The sequence below is a fragment of the Pongo abelii genome, chromosome 21 (assembly GCF_028885655.2).
Source record: "Pongo abelii isolate AG06213 chromosome 21, NHGRI_mPonAbe1-v2.0_pri, whole genome shotgun sequence".
Classification (NCBI taxonomy): domain Eukaryota; kingdom Metazoa; phylum Chordata; class Mammalia; order Primates; family Hominidae; genus Pongo; species Pongo abelii.
In genome coordinates this window covers 43,832,342-43,852,698 of record NC_072006.2, presented here as the reverse complement: position 1 = coordinate 43,852,698, position 20,357 = coordinate 43,832,342, and the positions used below count along the sequence as shown (strand labels likewise).

The 20,357-nt window shown below is 42.9% G+C and overlaps 1 long non-coding RNA gene across 1 annotated transcript; it reads left to right on the top strand.

Moving 5' to 3' along the window:
* The first annotated feature begins 541 nt into the window (after positions 1 to 541).
* LOC129052289 (uncharacterized) lies at positions 542 to 6,260 on the top strand. The gene is made up of 3 exons (XR_008517264.1): positions 542 to 1,127; positions 4,969 to 5,413; positions 6,132 to 6,260. It is a non-coding gene; the product is annotated as an uncharacterized LOC129052289 (long non-coding RNA).
* The last annotated feature ends 14,097 nt before the right edge of the window (positions 6,261 to 20,357 follow it).

The following is a 20,357-nucleotide window of genomic DNA, read 5'->3' as shown; positions in this document are numbered from 1 at the left end:
CCCACTTTATTTCCATTCGGAGGAAAAATCTTCAATTAAATAAGAATTGATTTTCTAATGATTTTTTTTTTCTCCTGCTGGCCATTGGTGGAACGCTTGAACCAGCTCCAGCTCTGCCTCATAGGGGGAGAGTAATTAAGTTGCTGCTGCTGACAAAAGGGTTGGCCTCAAGTATGGAAACAACTTAATTCATTTACTTTGGGCAAAACAGAGGGCAGTACCCATCCTGGAAGGGGAAATAGCTAATTAGCAGAAGCCAAAAATGTCAGTGCTGGGCCATTGGTTTGCATATATGGAGCTCTGCAGGTGCTAAACGTGCTCTTGAGACCTGATGGTGGTGGCAGTTCCCTTTTTGTCTGTGCCACTCAAATACTACCAGGGCCAAGTAAGACAAGTGATGTGGAGACAAAGGGGGCATGGCAAACCAAGAGCATGGAAAGAAAAATACTAAAATGTGAGTCGTCCTGAGCCACTCCCCAGTCCTGCTTGCTGAAGGAGAATGCCCTTTGTGACATAGGCAACCACCAAACCTGGCTTTTTGATGTTTATGATGATCAACAGATAGAAAGGAGAACTGAAGGAGAAGTCTAGAGAGGCCAGCTACACCTACATTAGAAAGAGCAGAACAGATCATGGGTCACAGGATTAAGGCTAGATGGGGTTTGAGATGTGGGAAGACTTGAGGTCATTTTGAGTTTTGAGAAAAGGAGAGATATGAAGAGGCATAAACGTGTTTACTGGACCCAGCTACTTTGCAGTGATTAGTGGGACCTTCAGAACATAAATAGATCCTAAAGAGTGAATGCTTGTACCCCTTCCAAAATTTATAGGCTGAAGCCTTTATTTCTAATATGGCTGTATGTAAAGACAGACCCACTAATGAAGTAATTAAGGTTAAATGAAGTCATAAGAGAGAGGCCCTAATCCTGTAAGATTAGTGTCCTTGTAAGAAGAGACTCCAGAGAACTCACTTTCTCAATCTCTCCCTCCCTTTCCTCGCATACAAACCAAGGGAAAATCATATGAGAACATAGCAAGAAGGTAGCTGTCTGCAAGCCAGGAAGAGAGGCCTCAGCAGGAAATGAATCAGCAAGAACCTTGATCTTGGACTTCTAGCCTCCAGAATTGTGAGAAAATTAATTTCTGTTGTATAAGCCACTCAGTCTATAGTATTTTCTTATGGCAGCCAAAACTGGCTAAGACAGTGGACAGAAAAGAATTTGTGAGTCATGTAATGTTGTTCCCATTGGCATTTGGGGGCAACTGTAGAACAGATTTCAATTGGTTGGTAATTATTTCTGGATATCAGACATTTTTCTTTTCTACTTTGAAATATTGTGTCTGTTTTGTTTTCTGGATGTGTCACCATTCTGAGACAAATCACCAATCAGCAGAGCTTTGTGTGGGGTCTGTTTTCAAAAACAAGCCACCATGAGCAGTTCCTGACTTGTAGCGCTTCCCAGGGACTCAGTCTATGTCTTAAACACTTCTTTCTTGTTCCCATGTCTCCTTCAGTCTTCAGGCAGACTAGCCAAGTTTTCTCTTTCTTGGGTCAGTGTGCTTTTTCCCCAGCTCATTCTCTGACTTTCTACCCAAAGAGTCACTTAAATTTTTTTTTTTTCTTAAGGGACCTAGGGTTGTATCCTCTAGAATAGCGCTATTAGTAGTAACCAGAGATGCAGCATTGAATAAGCCACTCCCTTCTAGACAGAACTACTCATCCTCAATCTCAAGATAAGTGCCACATCTTCCAACAGGCCTTCCCTGACCCCCTCTGTCTAAATTAGGTCAATCTCTCACCACCACAATTCTATTCTCTCTCATGGAGCTCATGTTCTTGTCCTTCATAAAAAAGAATCATCACCAGTTGTAATTATATTCTTATTTGTGGATTTATTTATGAAATAGCCCTCTTCTCCACTAGAGTTTGTGAATGCAAAGTCATGATTATTTTGTACACCACTGAATATTCAACAACTGGCAAAGTGTCTGGCATAGATAGAGATAGGTAGGTAGATAGAGAGAAATAGAGATAGAGAGATAGATAATACATACATACATACATACATAGAGATGAAGTGAGAGATCGAGAGATAGAGATAGAGACAGACAGAGTGGGGAAGAGAGAGAGAGAGAGAAATGTTCAACCAAAACATTTGTTGGATGAGTAAAAGAAAGAAACATAATCCTTTCCCTCCTGAAGCTTACAGTCTATTCTATCATGGAATGCAGACATGTCAACAGATCTTTATCTTTCATTAATAATCAAAATAGAAAATATAAAATAAACATAAGGTGCCATGGAAGAATATCTTCAATCAAATCCAGCAAAATACCTGTTCTCTATGCTAGGTGCACAGGTGTCTTGACTCATTGCTGCCACACATTGGCCACTCTCATCTAATTCAGAGGACTCAAGGAAACCACACACCCACTAGCTGTTCCCTCAGAAGCCCCTGAATTACCAACAAAAAGCTGGTTCGTCCCTGCTACTGAGAAATAATTTGTCATGTTTCATCCCCTAAATGAAAGATGCCAGACTGAATGCCCGTCTGAGAAAGGGACAGAGCATCAGATCTAACAAAGAACCCCAGCACTCAAAAAGTTTACCACTAAAATGGAGTGACAAGGAAAGCAGGGGAAGAAAATTACTACTGGAAGTACTGCTACTATCACCACTGCTCCTGGGAGGAATCACCACAGCAGCTGTTCATCAAGTGCTTCCCGCAGCCAATCACTAGGTTAAACGCACCTGACACGCTACATCACAGCAGCTTGCTAACAATAGCTGCTGTGATTCTCACTTAACAATAAAAGTACGGCTCAGCGAGGCCAAGGAGCTTTTTCAAAATCTTGTCACTAATAAATCTCGGAGTTCAGGCTTGAACCCAAGTCAGCCTGACCCTAACGCCTTGGTCTTCACCTGAGTGCTTGCTATGTGCCAGGCATTGTCAACAGTATTTTATATTAATTGTGTCACTTAACTGTTAAACAGCCCTATCAGTTCTCCATCAATAGTCCCGGAAGGGAATGGGGCCTTGGAAAGATTAGTGAACTGGACCCCTGACATGATCTCTTCCTTCCAATACTTCCAATAAACTACTGTTTAGTTTGGAGAAGCAAGACTAGTGGATGTTGAAGAATTGGCAGAATAAACACTTGCATAGATGGAAGGTGAACAGAGGATGTGTGTGATACAGGACTTTAAAGAATGCTGACATCTTTGTGGCTGAAATTAATTGGAAATTTTAAAGTATTCATTTCATTTACCTCTGATTCTAAAGTAATATAGATTTCTGATGTAAAATTTGCAAAAATAAAATTATAAAGAATAAAATGAAAATAGCTCATGATTCTACACACAGAATAGCTAATAATTCTTCATTTTGGTGGATTTCCTTTTAGTATATATTATTTGAGTGCGTGTGTGCATGCACGTGTGTGCATGTCTATTTTTGCATATTTGAGATAATGAGCTATGTAGACATTTCTTTTTGTTTTTACATAGACGTTTCTATTCCATTTTTTGTCTTATATTAAATCTGGACTAATTTTCCTGCTATCAAAAATTCCTAGAGACTAGTATGCTAATAACTGAATCAAATTTTGCCTCTTACATATATTTATTTAATCATTCTCCTTTTGTGACAGAGTTAGTCTGTTTTCAAATGTTCACTAGTATAAACATAGTTTAGAATACCTATCCATAGATGGACTTATCATAAAAGTTGTGTAATCATTTTTCAGGTTCTTGAAAAATGTCAAGTTGATTTGTCAGATGTTTTACTCACTGATAATATGTGCTTTATCCATGTCAGTGCACTTTTGCCATAAATTATTATTGTTATCACTATTATTATTTTACTTTGCCAATCTGATATGTATAAAAAAGAATCTACTGTTTTAACTTGCATTATTTTCCTTTGTCTAATTATATTTTATCTGCAGTAGAATGTTTGTTAATGTTCTCTGTTCAGTTTTTAATTACACTTTAATGTTTTCTTATGGGTATCTATAAAAGATGAGATACTTGCCTTGTATGAACAACTGTGTGAACAGTTACCCAGTTTGCAGTTTTCCACTTGACTTTGCTTATCCATTGTCACTCTGGTAATCTTTTTCTTTCTTTCTTTCTTTCTTTCAGAAATTCTTTTTGTTGTTGTTTTTTGAGACAGAGTTTCGCTCTTGTCGCCCAGGCTGGGGTGCAATGTCACGATCTCAGCTCACTGCAACCTCTGCCTCCCAGGTTCAAGCAATTCTCCTGCTTCAGCCTCCTGAGTAGCTGGGATTACAGGCACGTGCCACCATGCCCAGCTAATTTTTATATTTTTAGTAGAGATGGGGTTTCACTATGTTGGCCAGGCTGGTCTCGAACTCCTGACCGCAGGTGATTCACCCACCTCAGCCTCCAAAGTGCTGGGTTTTAGAAATTCTATTTCTTTTTAAGTACTTCTAAAACATTTATGGGCTGGGGATGGTGACCCACACACCTGTAATCCCAGCACTTTGGGAGGCCAAGGTGGGAGGATTGCTTGAGGCCAGGAGTTGAAAGCCAACCTGGGCAACACGGTGAGACTGTCTCTACAAAAACTAACAAACAAAAATAGCCAGGCATGGTGGTACACACCTGAGGTGGGGGATCGTTTGAGCCTAGGAGTTGGAGGCTGCAGCGAGTCATGATCATGCCACAGCGTGGGTGACAGAGCAAGACCCTGTCTCTAAGTAAAATAAGATATAAAAAAGTTTTATCTATATTTTATTAGCAACTTTTGTGTTTTTATTTTAAAATATAATATTTTAATATGCCTGGAATTTATTTAGATGTACGATGTGATGAAATAATTTAGTTGTATTTTAATATTATATTATTACTTGATTTTATTTAATAATCTCTCTATCTAAATTAATTCAAGATTTGCCCGAGGACAATTTATGAATACACCTTTCTTCTATTCTCTCCTATTACAGAAATCCATCCTGGAATTTGGCACATGTATGGGATATGGATAGAAAATAAGAGCAAAGAGGAATTCAAGATAATGAAGCAATATAAACAAAAGTTGAAAAGAGAAAATGAGCATGCAGTGCCTAGAGATGCCAAGGAATCCAGATCACCGAGGTCGGATAGATGTGTCTTCCCAGAATTTGATGAGGGTAACCAGGTAGAGCCAGATGGTAGAGATCCTTGAATACCAGGCAATGGAGTTCATCTCTCCACCTGTAAGCATTAAGGAGCCATGGGAGATTTTGCAAAGGGAATGACCAAAAAGAAAATGGCATTTAGGAAATGAGTTTGCCAGAAGTACCTGGGAGAAATGGGGACTAGGCACTGAGAATGTAATTCATAGCACAGCAGAGCAGATACTAAAAGATCGTTTTGGAAGCAGAAGGGCTGGTATCCAGCTTTTCTGAGGTAAGAGAGAGAAATGGCGAGGGCAAGAGGTAGGGAGTGGGAACAGATGAAAGAATTGTGACACCAGGTTCCAGCCAGAGTGCTGGGCATTTGGTCATCCTCTGGGCCAGGCTAAATAAGACCAATGACTCTGTGACAGTGCTCCCTCCAGGACAATGGACTATTCAGGGGACACATTGTGCCCACTTATACCCATGGCTGCTTAGGCCTCCTGCACTCACACTCGGAGACCGGGGGTCCATCCTCACTGCTTCTTCAGTTTTGTTTTTTTTTTTTTTCTGGCTGTTGGGTCTGTCCACTCACAAGTGCATGGTGTCCCCTAGAACCACCCTGACTCCTGCAGGCCCCAGCCTGACCAATGTGGAGAAACCCCGTCTCTACTAAAAATACAAAAATTAGCCACCAGGCGTGGTGGCACATGCCTGTAATCCCAGCTACTCAGGAGGCTGAGGCAGGATAATCGCTTCAACCTGGGAGGCAGAGGTTGCAGGGAGCCAAGATGGCACCATTGCGCTCCAGCCTGGGCAACAAGAGTGAGACTCCATCTCAAAAATAAATAAATAAATAAATAACTATGAATTAAATTTCTCCCAAAGTTAGCCTGGCCCAAGCCCTGGAATGACCAAAGGCAGTTTGGAGGTTAAAAGCAAGATGGGGGTTGGTTGGATCGAGTCTCTTTCACAGTCATAATTTTCTCACTGTTACAATTTTTGCAAAGGTTGTTTCACTGTGGGTAACTGCTAAGGCCTTCACCCTTGATGCCAGAGGTGCTGAAACATTGCCATATGGCGAAAGAAGTGCCCTATTGGCCCAACCACATTGAATAAACATCTACCTCAAACCTTTCCACATGTGATACCTCACTTTTTAGCAGGGCTTCAGAATAGAAGGCTCACCTCTTTCTCTCTTCTTTACCTTAGAACTTAGCACAGGGCCTTGCAGTACTGGGGAAAAGAAAAAATGAATGGTTTGTAGAGGTAAATGAACCCTTGTTGATTGAGTGACTAACTGGCCTGGCATATGCTTGGTCCCCTGTGGTACACATAAGTGTTTATAACATATAAATAAGTCAGGTGAATATCTCTGCTTCACAGATGTGCTCAGTTTTTTCTTGAATTATTCAGTCTTTTGGAGACATGATTCCTAATCTTGACCATATGTTGTTTGGGGACTTGGGGGCACAGGTTCTCTTTAGAAAGAGGATAGAAATGAGGACAAGTATGGAAACCCCAATTCCTATGACTATTTTTTTTTCACATGTTGTTTAAGGATGACACTCAGGAGGGTAAGATTTGGAGCTCTTGCTGTCCCATTACCTAGGGAAGGTACGGCAAGAAAAATATTCTCAGCACAGCTGTGTACTACGTGTAATTCAGGAGGGTAAGCCAGTTCAGACCACCCACAGTACAGAGCAGGATAAAAATAGGAACTTGGAGCACCTGGGCTGGCTGAGAAACAGCCAGTTCCCAGGGCTTAGCCTCCACCCCGTTAAGCAAACATGGAGACCTAGCTCCTTTTATTAGGTGAATGGGAAGAGAGAAAATTGAGGTATAATAGAAAAGTAACTGTGCACAAATTTTATTTCACTATTTTTACTCTGCAGCTTGGTATCTGGAATAACTCAGGCAATGATGATGCCTTAGGTATTTCTTTTAATTATTCCAGTGCTACCTTGCCTCCTAGCCCTACTGCAAGCACTCAGCTACTCCAAGCAAAGCCATTCTAACAATTTCGATTAAATCCTGGCCTCTTTGCAACCACACACAAATTAAAAGCATTACTGGACGATCCCAGCTCTAGCTCTTGAAAGTGTTGTTATATAAGGAAGGAAGAACGCTGCCAAAGGCTGCTTGGCATTTCCTCTGCCACAGGGGAGAATTAACCCATTGGGTTTCAGGGACCAAGCTTTTTTTTTCCTCTTACTTTCAACTGTTCTTTAAAAAAAACAAATTCTATCAAGCACACTTTAAACAGATTTATAATATGGAAGGTACCAATGAGTTTTTCAAGAGCACACATTTCCCCCAAAGTTTTGAGAATGCCAGCTTTATGTTTGTAAGATGTTTATCCTTGTCACATGTTAATCATAGTCTTGTTTTGTCCGGGAAGCTCTGGCTTAGGAGACTTCCCCAAGTTAATTGTCTCATTTGTTTGGAGATTTGAATAAGGGACCCTGGGCCTGCTATGACTTTATATAATAGTCAGCCTCCCTTAGAGAATAGAGAAATCTAGAATCACTGCCCAAGGCTTTGTTCTACACAGGTCTGCCTGATGCCACAAGCTCACAGTCCCCACGTCTCTATTCTATGGTGCAATAAAGCTACCTAGAGGACCAAGGTGAGAGGAAGGGCACCCAAGCATGTATAGAGAGAGGACAGACTAAGCCTGCTTTTCAGGACCAGGCTAGGAAACTGGAGCTTAACAGATGGCATGAGGCCTGCCTCAAGCTTCACATGTGGTAAAACCTGAGATCAAAGCCAGGTGTGGTGGCACCTCTTCCAAGTCTTTCCCCACTCTGCCACACTACTTCTCACCATGAGGAGTGCCCATGGGAAGGTCACAGGGAGATGCGACAAGCCAAGAGGGCAAGGGCAAAAGCCAAGGAAAGCAGGCACAGGGACCTGGGATGGTGAGAATTCTCACTGACAGATATACCTTTCCAGCCCCCAAATCTTGTAAAACCTTTTATGGGAGCACTCTTATCACAAGTGCACAGCTTAATGACTCTTCCCAAACTGAATATATCCCCAAAACCAACACAGCCAACAACAATAAACATTATCACCTCCCCAAAGCCTTCCTCACATACCCTTCCAGTCACTGCCTCACCCAGGGCAAACATCAGGCTGATGTCTAATACTGGGGACTGGTCTGCCTGTTGTGTTTCATACAAAGGGAATCATACACCATACTCTCTTCTGTGTCTGTTTTCTTTCTTTTAACACTATTCCCATCATCAGATCCCTCATGTATGGATGTGGTTGTAGACTGTGCTTTCTCATTGTTGTATAGTATTTCATTGTGTAAATAGAACACAACCAAATAAATAGTAATATTTATCTGCTTTGCTGTTGATGGGAATGTGTAACCTCAACATTGGTTGTTTTTTGTTTGTTTGCTTTTTTCTTAAGAGACAGGGTCTTGCTGTGTTGCCCAGGCTGGGGTACAGTGGCTATTTGCAGATGCAATCAGAAATGCACTATAGTCTTGAACTCCTAGCCTCAAGCAATCCTCTCACCTCAGTCTCCTGAGTAGCTGGGACTGCAGGCACCTACCACCATGCCTGGCTTCAACTGTTTCTGATAGGCTTGCTGCTTGCTGGTGCCTTTAGAATTCTGTCCTCTGCTATCATTAGGCATTTCCTAAAACCCAAACCACCTCTGCATATCATGAAGGGAATGCTATTCTGAAAAAGACTTCTTTAAAAACTCTCAGCTGTGGTGACTGTGTTGGAATCAGACTGAGGTTTCAAAATCATTCTCTTACCTCTAAGAGGGAGAGAGTTTTCTTGGGGGTTCCAGGGATGAGGAAGAGGTTCCAATTCTCCTGCACCAATCTTCATCTACTAAAAATGGCTCTCTAGGCATGGAAAGGCTCCCTTTTGGGTCTCCAGCTACGATCGATCAACAATATCTGCTGCTGGAGAGAGCAGGTGCCCTATGATATTATGTTCAATCTTCATTACATAGACAAGGAGCTAAAGCCTGGTCAAGTCAGGGACAGAACTGGGCATAAACTCATTCTCTCTGGGTGTTGCTGAAAAATCATTGACTTGTTGGTTAATCACATGACAACATGAAGACCTGTTAGAACCTGTCAGGGAAAGACCTGTGGAGGCATAAATTATTCTTCCTTCTTCTCAGAGAAGTCTGGTTAGGAAAAAGAAAAAACAAAAGGCCAAGCCAGTGTGCTGGGGCTTCAGCCATCCCCCTGCCGCCCTCCTTCCTCCATTGCCAGCACCATTTCCAGGCTGGCTGCTCTTGCAGAGAAACCCAGCTCTGGGGCCCAGGTCCAGAGGAGAAATCACTCCCTGCCTCACTTAAGAAAACATTCTCCTGTCTCCATCAATCAGTGGGTTCCCGCTCACAGCCCTTCATGCCGTCGCCTCCCCAGGAGGCCCAGATGTTTTATTTATGGGCTGGTCTCTTTAGGAGGAGGCCGAGTTAGACATACATTTTGCTTCCTATTATTCATGAGCCTTAGGTAGAGGGAGGCTGCAGTGGCAGATAAGAGAAGGCTTCAATCAAATCTTAACGAAATAAACCAATTAGAGAGATTACACTTCCATAATAATGTTAATTGTACAGACTGGAAATCGCAGCCTTCCTGGCTGACTCTGCTTCTGGCTGCAGGAGGCATCTTTCAGCATCTCCAGAAATCAATGGCAGTCCCTGCCTGTCGGGCGAAGGGGCAGAACCACTGCCAGAAGAGCCCAGGGTTTCCCTCCAGGAGGACCCAAAGCCTTAGTTCTGAGATGCTCTTGCCAGTCCTATTGCAAGGACTAGGAGTATGCCCAGGGCCCTAGAAAAGACTGATCCTCCCACCCCTGGTCCCTGTCCACTACTCATCTTCCCATTGCACCCACTGCAGCCAACAAATGTCCATACAAATTCTCCAGGGGCCCCCTACCTATGTGGGAACCAGAATAAAACCCATTCATTCACGTGTTCAGTTTTATTTATTACAAGACATTTATTAGGAGGTTCCTCTATGCCAGGTACTGTTTATAGCAATGAAAAAAAACACACAGAGCTCCTGCCCTCATGGATCTTACATTCAGCGAAGGGAAGAGCCAATAAGCAAACACGAGTCTTCATTAGTATATTGGATGGTGAGAAGTGCTACGGAGGAAAATGAGGCTGGGAAAGGTAGCATTGGTGGGAAGAAGAGCCCAGTAGTATTGTGTGCACCATTCTCAGAGATGTATCCCCTAAAAAACTGATGTTTGAGCAGAGTTGGAAGGAGTGAGAGAGGTAGTCAAGGAAGGACTCCAGGCACAGGGGGCAGAGCCAGCCACAAAGAACTCCAGGCACAGGGGGCAGAGCCAGCCACAGAGGACTCCAGACACAGGGGGCAGAGCCAGCCATGGGAGGACTCCAGGCGCAGGGGGCAGAGCCAGCCATGGGAGGACTCCAGGCACAGGGGGCAGAGCCAGCCACAGAGAACTCCAGACACAGGGGTCAGAGCCAGCCACAGAGGACTCCAGACACAGGGGGCAGAGCCAGCCATGGGAGGACTCCAGGAAGAGGGAGGAGAGCCAGCCACAGAGGACTCCAAGCACAGGGTCAGAGCCAGTTACGGGAGGACTCCAGGCGCAGGGTCACAGCCAGTCACAGGAGGACTCCAGGCACAGCAGACAGAGTCAGTTATGGGAGGATTCCGGGCACAGGTGGCAGAGCCAATTACGGGAGGACTCCAGGCACAGCGAACAGAGCCAGTTATGGGAGGACACCATGCACAGCAGACAGAGTCAGTTATGGGAGGACTCCAGACACAGGGGGCAGTATGTACAAACACCCAGAGGCAGAAAGAAGCTCACGTGGTGAAGGTCCCTAGAGGGTTGAGGCAGAGTGATTGACACACAGTTGTGTGTGGCAACCTAATACACATCTTTATCTCCTGATGGGTTATGAGATCCAGGGAGGCAAGCTCTGTTTTATCATCTGCTTTTTTCCCTCTCTATTGTAGCCCGTGCCCCAGCACATTGCCTGCACATGGTAAGTGCCCAATAAATATTTGTTGATTTAATGAATTGTTAACCAACTAATGAGGAAAATGAGTGTGTGGAAAGCTCCCTGTACCAAGGGGAGGGTTGGTGCAGATGTTGAATAGGAAAAGAGGCTGGGACCTGGGCCTAGGAAGAGAGAGGTGGGAGGTAAATTTCCTGGGGCCTAAGCCAGGCCCTGGGCTGGGTGGCAGAGAGGTCTGTTGCCCCACTTCCCTGGTTGTATCAGCATCTTGCCAGCCCCAGCCTTCAGGATCTGTAACAGAAAACAGCTGGCTAAAGAGAGAACAACAGTGGGATTCTCCTTACCTGAGGCAATTCCTGACATAAACCCTATAAAGTCACTCTGATGAACAGAGTTGATGAATCTATGTATTATCGAGTTGGTAGTTATACCATCGCATGGGAAGTTGACATAGCATGCAAGGAGTGTATATATATAATATATAAAGTACGCTTTAAAATGTAAATAAAGCAACTATGAAATGCCACATGTAACTATTCAGTCAGTAAAAATATAAAATAAAATGCTAATTTTGAATGCTGGCACAGAGACTGTGAAACTGTCATTAATTAGTGGTTGGCAGAGTATATTTTGGCAACACTTATTCAGAAAATAACTTGGCAATTGATTGCCAAGACAAACAAAAAAAGAGTTCATACATTTAATTCAGTAATAACAATACTGGGAATGTACTCAGTAAAATACCTAAATATAGAAAAACCATATGTTTGAAAATACACATTCCAGAATGAATTATAGTAGTGAGAAAACTTGCGAACAACCTAGCCATCCAAAAATAGAGATACAGTTAATTTAAATTAGTATATATATATATATATATATATATATATATATATAGTCACTGAAATTTTATGCAACAACTACAGTTAAAATTTTCTAGCTCAAATGGGAACATAGAAGCATGCTTATAAAAGAAGGAGCTAAATAAGTGGATATTTAGCAACGTGAATTATACTTCAAGTACATATTTGCATCTAGACAAAGACACAAAGTGAACAAGCAGAGATAAAAGTTGTCATTTTGTTTGGCAGATGGCAATACATATATTTAAGTAGAGCAAGTGTGCTCTAAGTTAAGCACTGGTGTTACCAAGAGTTTCTCTCTTGACCTGCTATGAAACAGACATAGAGCCGACACAACATTAAGTAAAAAGGAGAAAGCTGAGGTACAAAAAGAGCGAGACACTTGCCCAAATCTCACTCAGAAACTGTGCAGTGGTCATTGATGGTCCTTACGGTTCAAACTCACCTGAGGACTTTTTTTTATTGAAATAGATTTTGGGGTATAAGTGGTTTTTGGCTACGTGGATGAATTGTCTGGTGGTAAATTCTGAGATTTTAGTGCACCTGTCACTCAAGTAGTGTCCATTGTGCCCAATATGTAGTTTTTCATCCCTTGCCTCCTTCCTACCCTCCCCATTCTGAATCTCCAATGTTCATTATGGGTATGCCTTTTGTACCCATAGCTTAGCTCCCACTTGTAAGTGAGGTCATGTGGTATTTGTTTTCCATTCCTGAGTTACTTCACTTTGGACCTTTTTTTTTTTAATACACATGTCCCAGTCAGAATTTCTAGGATAACGTTGATTCAGTGAGGCCAGGGAGTTTGTACTTTTAAGCAGCTCCCCAGGTGATTGTGTTACCAACTGGGGCTGGTAGCCACTAACAGGAGGCCTGAGAACCAGTAATCCAGGTAGGAGTCAGGGAAATACTGGGTAGAAGAGGGTGGTTCCCCAGCAAAGGCCTCACCCTCAAGTCTGAAAACCCACAGCCCTAAATGAGGACAGGCATTTCTGTTTTTGCACCCAAAAACTTGCCTTTTGGCCTGCCATGCCCCCCGATCCTGCTGCCATATAAACCTGAGACCTTAGTGGTCACACACACAAGCAGCTGAACATCAAGAGGAGCCATGGAGAGTGGCAGAGAGTGGCAGAGAGCAGCAGAGAGCAGCAGGGTGGCACAGCAGAGAAGGAGCTAAGGGGCACCTGAATGTTGAGAGGAGTTCAGCTGAAAACAGCCAAACTCCAGGGGAAGATTATCTCCCCCACCCCTCCACCTTCCAGCTTCCCATCAGTCTCGTTGAGAGCCACCTCCACCACTCAAAACCTTGCACTCATTCTTCAAGCCCACATGTGATCTGATTATTCCAGGAGACTGGACAAGAGCTTGGGATACAGAAGGCTGTCATACTGGCCCTCTTCCTTTGCAATAAGGCAGAAGGTCCATTGAGCTGATTAACACTCAAAGCTGTCTGCAGATGGCAAAGCTGAAAGAGCTTTGTAACACTGGTTTTGCAGGCACTCACCCATAGACACTACCGTGGGGCCAAGAGCCCAAAGCACTCACTCCGGCCTCTGCACTTGCCCGTCTGCAGGTTCCCCCTAGGAATTTGAGCTGTGGGGTGATGAAACAGGTGAGCCACACCCGTGTCGCACATCCTATGAGGGGAATCAGAGGTCCTACAAGGGGAATCAGGGAACTCTCCACCTTCACCAGCAGTCAGCTTGAATGTCTTTGATGAAGTTTTACCAAAGGTACCTCTGGTTGAGTAATTACTATGTGCTGGGCACTGTTCCCACTGCTTCGTATGGACTATTCCTATTAGGCCTTCCTATCTCCTGACAAGGTAGGAATCACTCTCATCCCATTTTGCAGATGAGGGGAATGAGGCATAGAGAAGTACAGAAGCATGCAGCCCATAGACTCCTATGGCTACTTGACCTTACATTATTGGACCTTCCTTCAATTTGGTCTTGGACACACTAGGAATGTGTCTCACATTTTTCCCTTACCCTGGGGCCCCAAATACATCGGCTCACTTGATTTTGAGTGAGCAAAAGGAAAATAATTCACGCAGTGGGCTCATCCAGAAGGGCACTCCTGCTTTGGGAAAGGGCAGGCAAGGACTACAGACTCTGGGATGTTGGGGAAGAGTCCTCGGTCGTGCAGAGTTTATAAACAGCCAGCGTGACATGCCCTCCCATACTCGACATCTCTCTGCAGCTGAAGATTGATTATATGCAGTTTTTGTAGCAATTGGCACATGTTTTAACAAAACCCAATGCAACCCAAGTCAGGCTAATTGTTTCAGAGCACAAGCCAGGTGTTCTTGCTGACCTAGTGGCCCCACAAAGCCTCCAAAGCAGGTTTGAGCTATATATGGCTTTTTGTCATACAAATCCTAGGGCTCGCTTAGCAAGTACGAGAGAGGGAGATTTCAATGTTTCCAACCCAGTCAGTAAACTTCTTTAATGTAGGAAGTTACTTTTTTCTTCATTCATTAGGCTCATTCATTAGAAATAGAATGAATATCTCTGAGTCTGGTACAGTGACTGTCATCAGGGAAAAAGGAGGATGTAACTAAACAGAGTCTCTGCCCTCTGAGGACTCACAGTCGAGACAGAGGAGGCAGGCACTAACTAAAGAGTCACACGAAAATATATAAATATAGATGGTGGTAAGTGCTGATAAGTGCTATAAGCCTTTAACAGGGACTCCTGACCAGTTGGGAGGTCAGGAAAAATTCTCAGAGGAAGGGTTTTCTGATGAGCTCTGAAGGATGATCTAGACGTTGAGCAGGGAAAGGAAGAGAAATAGCACAGTGTTTTCTAGAAATGTAACAGAAAGCACATAGAAGACAAGGAAAGCAGGCTTGGAAAGTTGGTGGGAACCCTATCACAAGGGGACCTCATTATGGTAGATTTTCTAAAGCTCTTGATGGGCTTTAAGCTGGGAATGACATAATCAAATTTGTATTTTAGAAAATATAGCTCTACCTGCTTTGTAGAGAATGGATCTGGGGTTGGAGGTAGGAGTGAAATTGAACAGAAATAGGAGGCTATTTCAATCATTCAAGCTCAGGAGTTGGAAACCTAACCAGGCTGGGGACTGTGGATAGAGACAGAAGTCAATGGATTCAAGAGGTAAATGGAATTAACATTACTAGGACTTGGTAATGAATTGAGGTGAGAAAGAAGGAAGTGTGTAATCTCTAGGGATTATAGTTTACCTTGTGTGGAGTTCTACCTGGAATAAATACCTATTAAATTATCAATAGTTGGCTTTTATGTGATTGCTTTTGAGAAACTTGGGGAGAAAGTCCCAGGACATTGGCCCTCAAAAACTAGGACCCAAGAGTAATGTCTGATGTTTTTTAGAGCTCGTACTATTTTCTGGTCCAGTGGATTGGGAGAGGAAAGGGGCATGGGAGGGGTTGGTTCAATAGGAAAAGAGACTTTCTATATCCCACAGGTCTGAGGGACAGAATGTGTCAGATTTTCTGCTGTATGGGTGACTGGTTCGTCATTGGAAGCAAAGGAGGCTGACAACTGAGCCACTGGGCTAGATGTCAAATGTGGGGTCTAGTTGTGTCACTAACTTGTCTGTGACCTGAAGCAAGGAGATCATCTCCCAAAGCAGTATAATCATGGTCAGCACTTGGGACATACCTCCTGACCGACTTTGAACCTGGTGCTACAAGCAAGAGGGCCAATGTGGGTATTTCCTGCCCAGGGCCCTCAAAAACGCTTAATAGTCAAGCGCTCCCTGTGCTGAAACTGACCCAAGGAGCTCTGCGGGATTGTAAAGAACGAGCAAACTACACAAACTTCAACATTAACAAGGCTGTAGAGAGCCGGGGAAAGGTCAGCTTGTGCTCCTTCTGCCCTCAAACAGAGGAAACTGTGACCCTGGCCTCAAAGGCCTCCCGGCTGCCTTGCAAACAGAGCCCTAGGGGCTGCTGTTCAGAATAAAAGCTGGTCACAGTGTTTGAATCAAGCTTTAGAGTTCACATTTCCCTACACACTGGCAGCAATCACAGTTGTTGAAAACAATGGAAACTGGGCTGGCTTACTGGACAAAATAAAGCCCCAGGGAAAAGGCCACGTGAGAAATACAGCCATGTTTGCACCTGCAAACACACAGCCAGCTTCTCCCTCCCCTTCAGCTCCCCCAGGCCTCAGCAGGACTCTGGATGCATTCCAAGCCCAGGTCCTAGCAAAATAATAGGAAGACTTCAATCCAGGACTTCAAATGTCATCACAGCTTGGTGCTGCCATCTTGAAGATCAGGCATTTCTTAATAAGAGAGTTGTTTAAAAATGCAGATTTCTGGGCATTTTAGGAATTGCCAATCCCTGAGCCAGTTCTAGATTGGGGCCTAGGAATTTGCATTTTTAACAAGTCACCGTGTGTGTAGGTCACAGCTCTGAGAAACACTTATGAGGAGTCTAGATTTTTTTTTTTTTAATCTCATAGGGACCCCTTAGAGAATCTGCTAAAAGCTATGGAAGTACTTTATGCAAATTTTTTACCAGACTTTGAACAATTTCAAAGTCCTTGTATGTCCATGAAAGAGTGTATAATCGGAGGTGCAAGGCAAAAGGAGTAAAAGACAGGACCTGAAGCTGAAGTCATTGAATGGCGCCACCACTGAGGATCAGAAGTGCATTGCTTTGAGCCCTGAGCTCTGCCCTTCTGGACTCTGTCATTCTCTCCCTTGACAAGACTTGAGTCAGGTTTCTCTGAGTTCTCTTTCTGACTAGGCCCTGGTCTTCGGCTCTGATCTTGCCCTAGTGACTCGGGCCAGTTAGTCCAGTTTTAGCAGACTCTTGCTTGGTCAGTTTAGTGAAAATCTCTCATTCTTGGTAATCTAATCAAATTCCTTATCCCCCACTCTGGCCTACCTTAAGCAAGAATTTTATCAAGTCAGTCTAGCCAGAATCCCCATATCCCTGATGTCTCTTAGTAATTTTCCATCTCCTGACCCCTCACCTTGCTCCTTGGCTATAAATCTCCACTTACACTTGCTGGAGTCAGAGTTGAGACCAGTCTGTCTCCCCCACTGTAAGACCCCATTGCAGTGGTCCCTATACTTTCCATCCTAGTCCCTGATCTTGAATAGTCTTCCTTGCCATCTTTAACAAGTGTCATGAATACTTTTTTTCTTTAGCACATCCCACAACAGAAGGCTGAAACAGCAAGAAAAGAAGTTTAAAAAGAAAGGACCTGGCCCCCATAAGCCCAGGGTTATGGGTTTTGAAAGCCGGACACATAGGTATGCCTGCACTAAAGCAAGCAGTGTAAGGACTGGAGGTCCCAAGGTTTGAGAGGGATGCTGTGGGGTGTGTACCGTTCTGTGGGTTTAAGAGCTGCGCAAGGGAACCATTATCTAGTGTTTGAAAGCAACGGCATTATAGGTATCTGTGCTTCATCTAGGTTCTGCCCTTTATTGGCTACATGACCCTAAACATGTTCCTTTATCACCTGAAGCCCCAGTTTCCCCTCATTGGTAAAATGCAAATGATAATACCTAGCTTACAGGGGTTTGTGAACATAAAATAAGATAATGAGATTAAAGCATTTAGCATATTGCCTGGTGCATGATAAGGACTCAATAAACTGTGGTTATCAAAGTTACCATCATCATTCCTTTTCTTGAAATTCAGACTGCCCGGGCCTCTTCCCATAAAAAATTAAAATTAAAATTAAAAAAAGTCTCCTTACCCATTTTTGGTATCCTACAAAGCACTTAATAGAATGAAAATAAGGTTTTAATAGATTTTGGAAGGTGGAGAGAGAAGGAAGAAACAAGAGAAGGAATAAAAGTGGAGAAATAGAAAATGAGTGAATGCATGTATGAATGAATGAATGAATGAATGAATGAATGAATGAATGACAAGGATTTAGGGAGCTGATTCAGGATCATCATTTTGGTCATCATGCTATAAATCCTTCACCTTCACCATTCCAGATCAGAATTAGATTTTCTAATGAGAGCCAAGTTTACTTTTCTCAGGTCTTTCACATGCCAAGTGCGTGCACAGAGCTCACTGAGCCGGCTGGTTCAGAATGCCATCCACTATATTTCAAGCTAAGTTGCCTCAGCCACCATGGAGCCTGCCTGTCTCAGTTTCCTGCCATCGACAATTAAGTGGGCATTGTTAATTAAATTATCTCACCTAATTAAGGGTCAGATAATTGTGATTTTAATGAACTTGAGCTGCTTTGGGGTAAGACAAAAGCAGTCGCTGGAGCAGCAGCCTTCCTGCTATATTGCTAATCGAATTCAGTTGTATCTTTTGGAGTGGATAATAACAATAATACCGATACTCTGGACCATTCTTTTAATGCTGTGGAGTGGATTTAACGTGGGAGTGGGAGTTAGTTACCCAGAACCTATTTGGTTGGGATAGGATCCAAACTTCAGAGATCCAAACTTCAGGATTTAAGGATTCTTTAAAAAACAAATTCCTAGACTGGCATGGTGGCTCATGCCTATAACCCCAGCACTTTGGGAGGCTGAGGCAGGTGGATCACTTGAAGTCAGGAGTTTGAGACCAGCCTGGCCAACATGGTGAAAACCCACCTCTACTAGAAATACAAAAAGTTAGCCAGGCATGATGGTGCATGCCTGTAGTCCCAGCTACTCGGGAAGCTGAGGCAGGAGGATCACCTGAGCCCGTAAGTTGGAGGTTGCAGTGAGCCAAGATCATGCCACTTCACTCCAGCCTGGGTGACAGAGCAAGACCTGTCTCAAAAACAAAACAAAACAAAACAAGATTCCTAATTTCCCACCAACGCATAGTGTACTCCACCAAATCCAAACTGAGCCATATTATAAATGCCAGAGTAAACATATCAAGGCCAGGGTCTATGGATTCAACTAATGTCAGATGTCCATGCCAAAAGCTCAAACAGGCTTTCCTATCAGGAATGACAGAGAAGACCAACTGGAGTTATTTGAAGTTAGAATGGAAGAATGTTTTAATGCAGGAGTAGGCAAATGTTCTGTAAAGAGCCAGAGATTAAATATTTTGGGCTTTGGAGCTGTAAGATCTACTCAACTCTGCTGTTGTAATGCAGCCTAAAGTAAATGGATGTGGTTGTGTTCCAATAAATCTTTATTTACCAAACAGGCAGTAGACTGAATTTGGTGCCCAGAGGTCATAGTTTAAAGGAAGATCATTTCCCTATGGAACATGTGAAATAGACAAGATTCTTTTGCACATAGATATGAAATAGCAACTGATATTTAATTAATGAATAGACTGAAATGACTTGCTATTTTTATCAATATTAAACACGTAAATAAATGAATCTGAAGGTCTATTCCTTTGTATTTTAAATTTCAAAAATATGTCTCATGCCTGTCATCCCAGCATTTTGGGAGATGGAGCCAAGAGGATCAATTGAGCCAGGAGTTTAAGACCAGCCTGAGCAATATAGGGAGATCCCATCTCTACAGAAAAAATAATAATAATAATCAGCCATGTGTGGTGGCATGCACCTGTAGTCCCAGTTACTGGGGAGGCTGAGGTGGGAGGGTCACTTGAGCCCAGAAGGTTGAGACTGCAGTGAGCTGTGATCACACCTTTGCACTCCAGCCTGGGCAACAGAGTGAGATCGTGTCTCAAAAAAAAAAAATTCAAAAATGAAAACATTGCAGAAAAATTCAAAGGCAGACATGGGAAGGGATTTCATAAGAGTAAACACAAATACAATTACCATTTTGGCATATTTCCTTCCAGCCAAGTTTCAGTGGACACTTTATGATGTCATCATAGTAAATAATTTTTAAAAACTTCTTCCTTTTACTTAGCATATTAAAGCATTTCAGTGTTACCACATGACGTTCAACATCACTGCCTTAAGTAGCTGTGTAATATTCTCTTTTATGAATACACTATAATTGTTTACTAAGTTATTCTTCCGTTGTTGGACATATTGATTGCTTTCAGTTCTTGTATCATTTTGACATCATTGTAGCAACAGCTTTGTCTGAATTTTTGGTTTGTTTTCAGGACAGTTTCCCTGAGTTTAATTATTGAGTCAAAGAACCCAAACGTTTTATAAATACTAATGACAATGCCAAATTGTTTTCCAAAAGTATCTGCTAATATAATCTGTAAATGGCAGTAGTCTAAGAGTGCAATCCCAAATTGGGTGAATATAGTCATAAATATGCTTGTCTTTAGTAGTCTTGAACATAACTCATTATTAGATCTGGCCTCATCCAACTCAGAGAGGTCAGTAAACTTTCTGGAGGATTGATAAATTCAGGCTTTACTTAGAGCCCACCTTACATCAAATCCAGTCCATAGATGTTTTCTGAGTGCTGATTGATTAGGACAAGCCTTATCTCTGGAGCATCTCTCCAGTCTCAGAGAGAAACAGGAGGGTGCAGTCAAGGAGATGA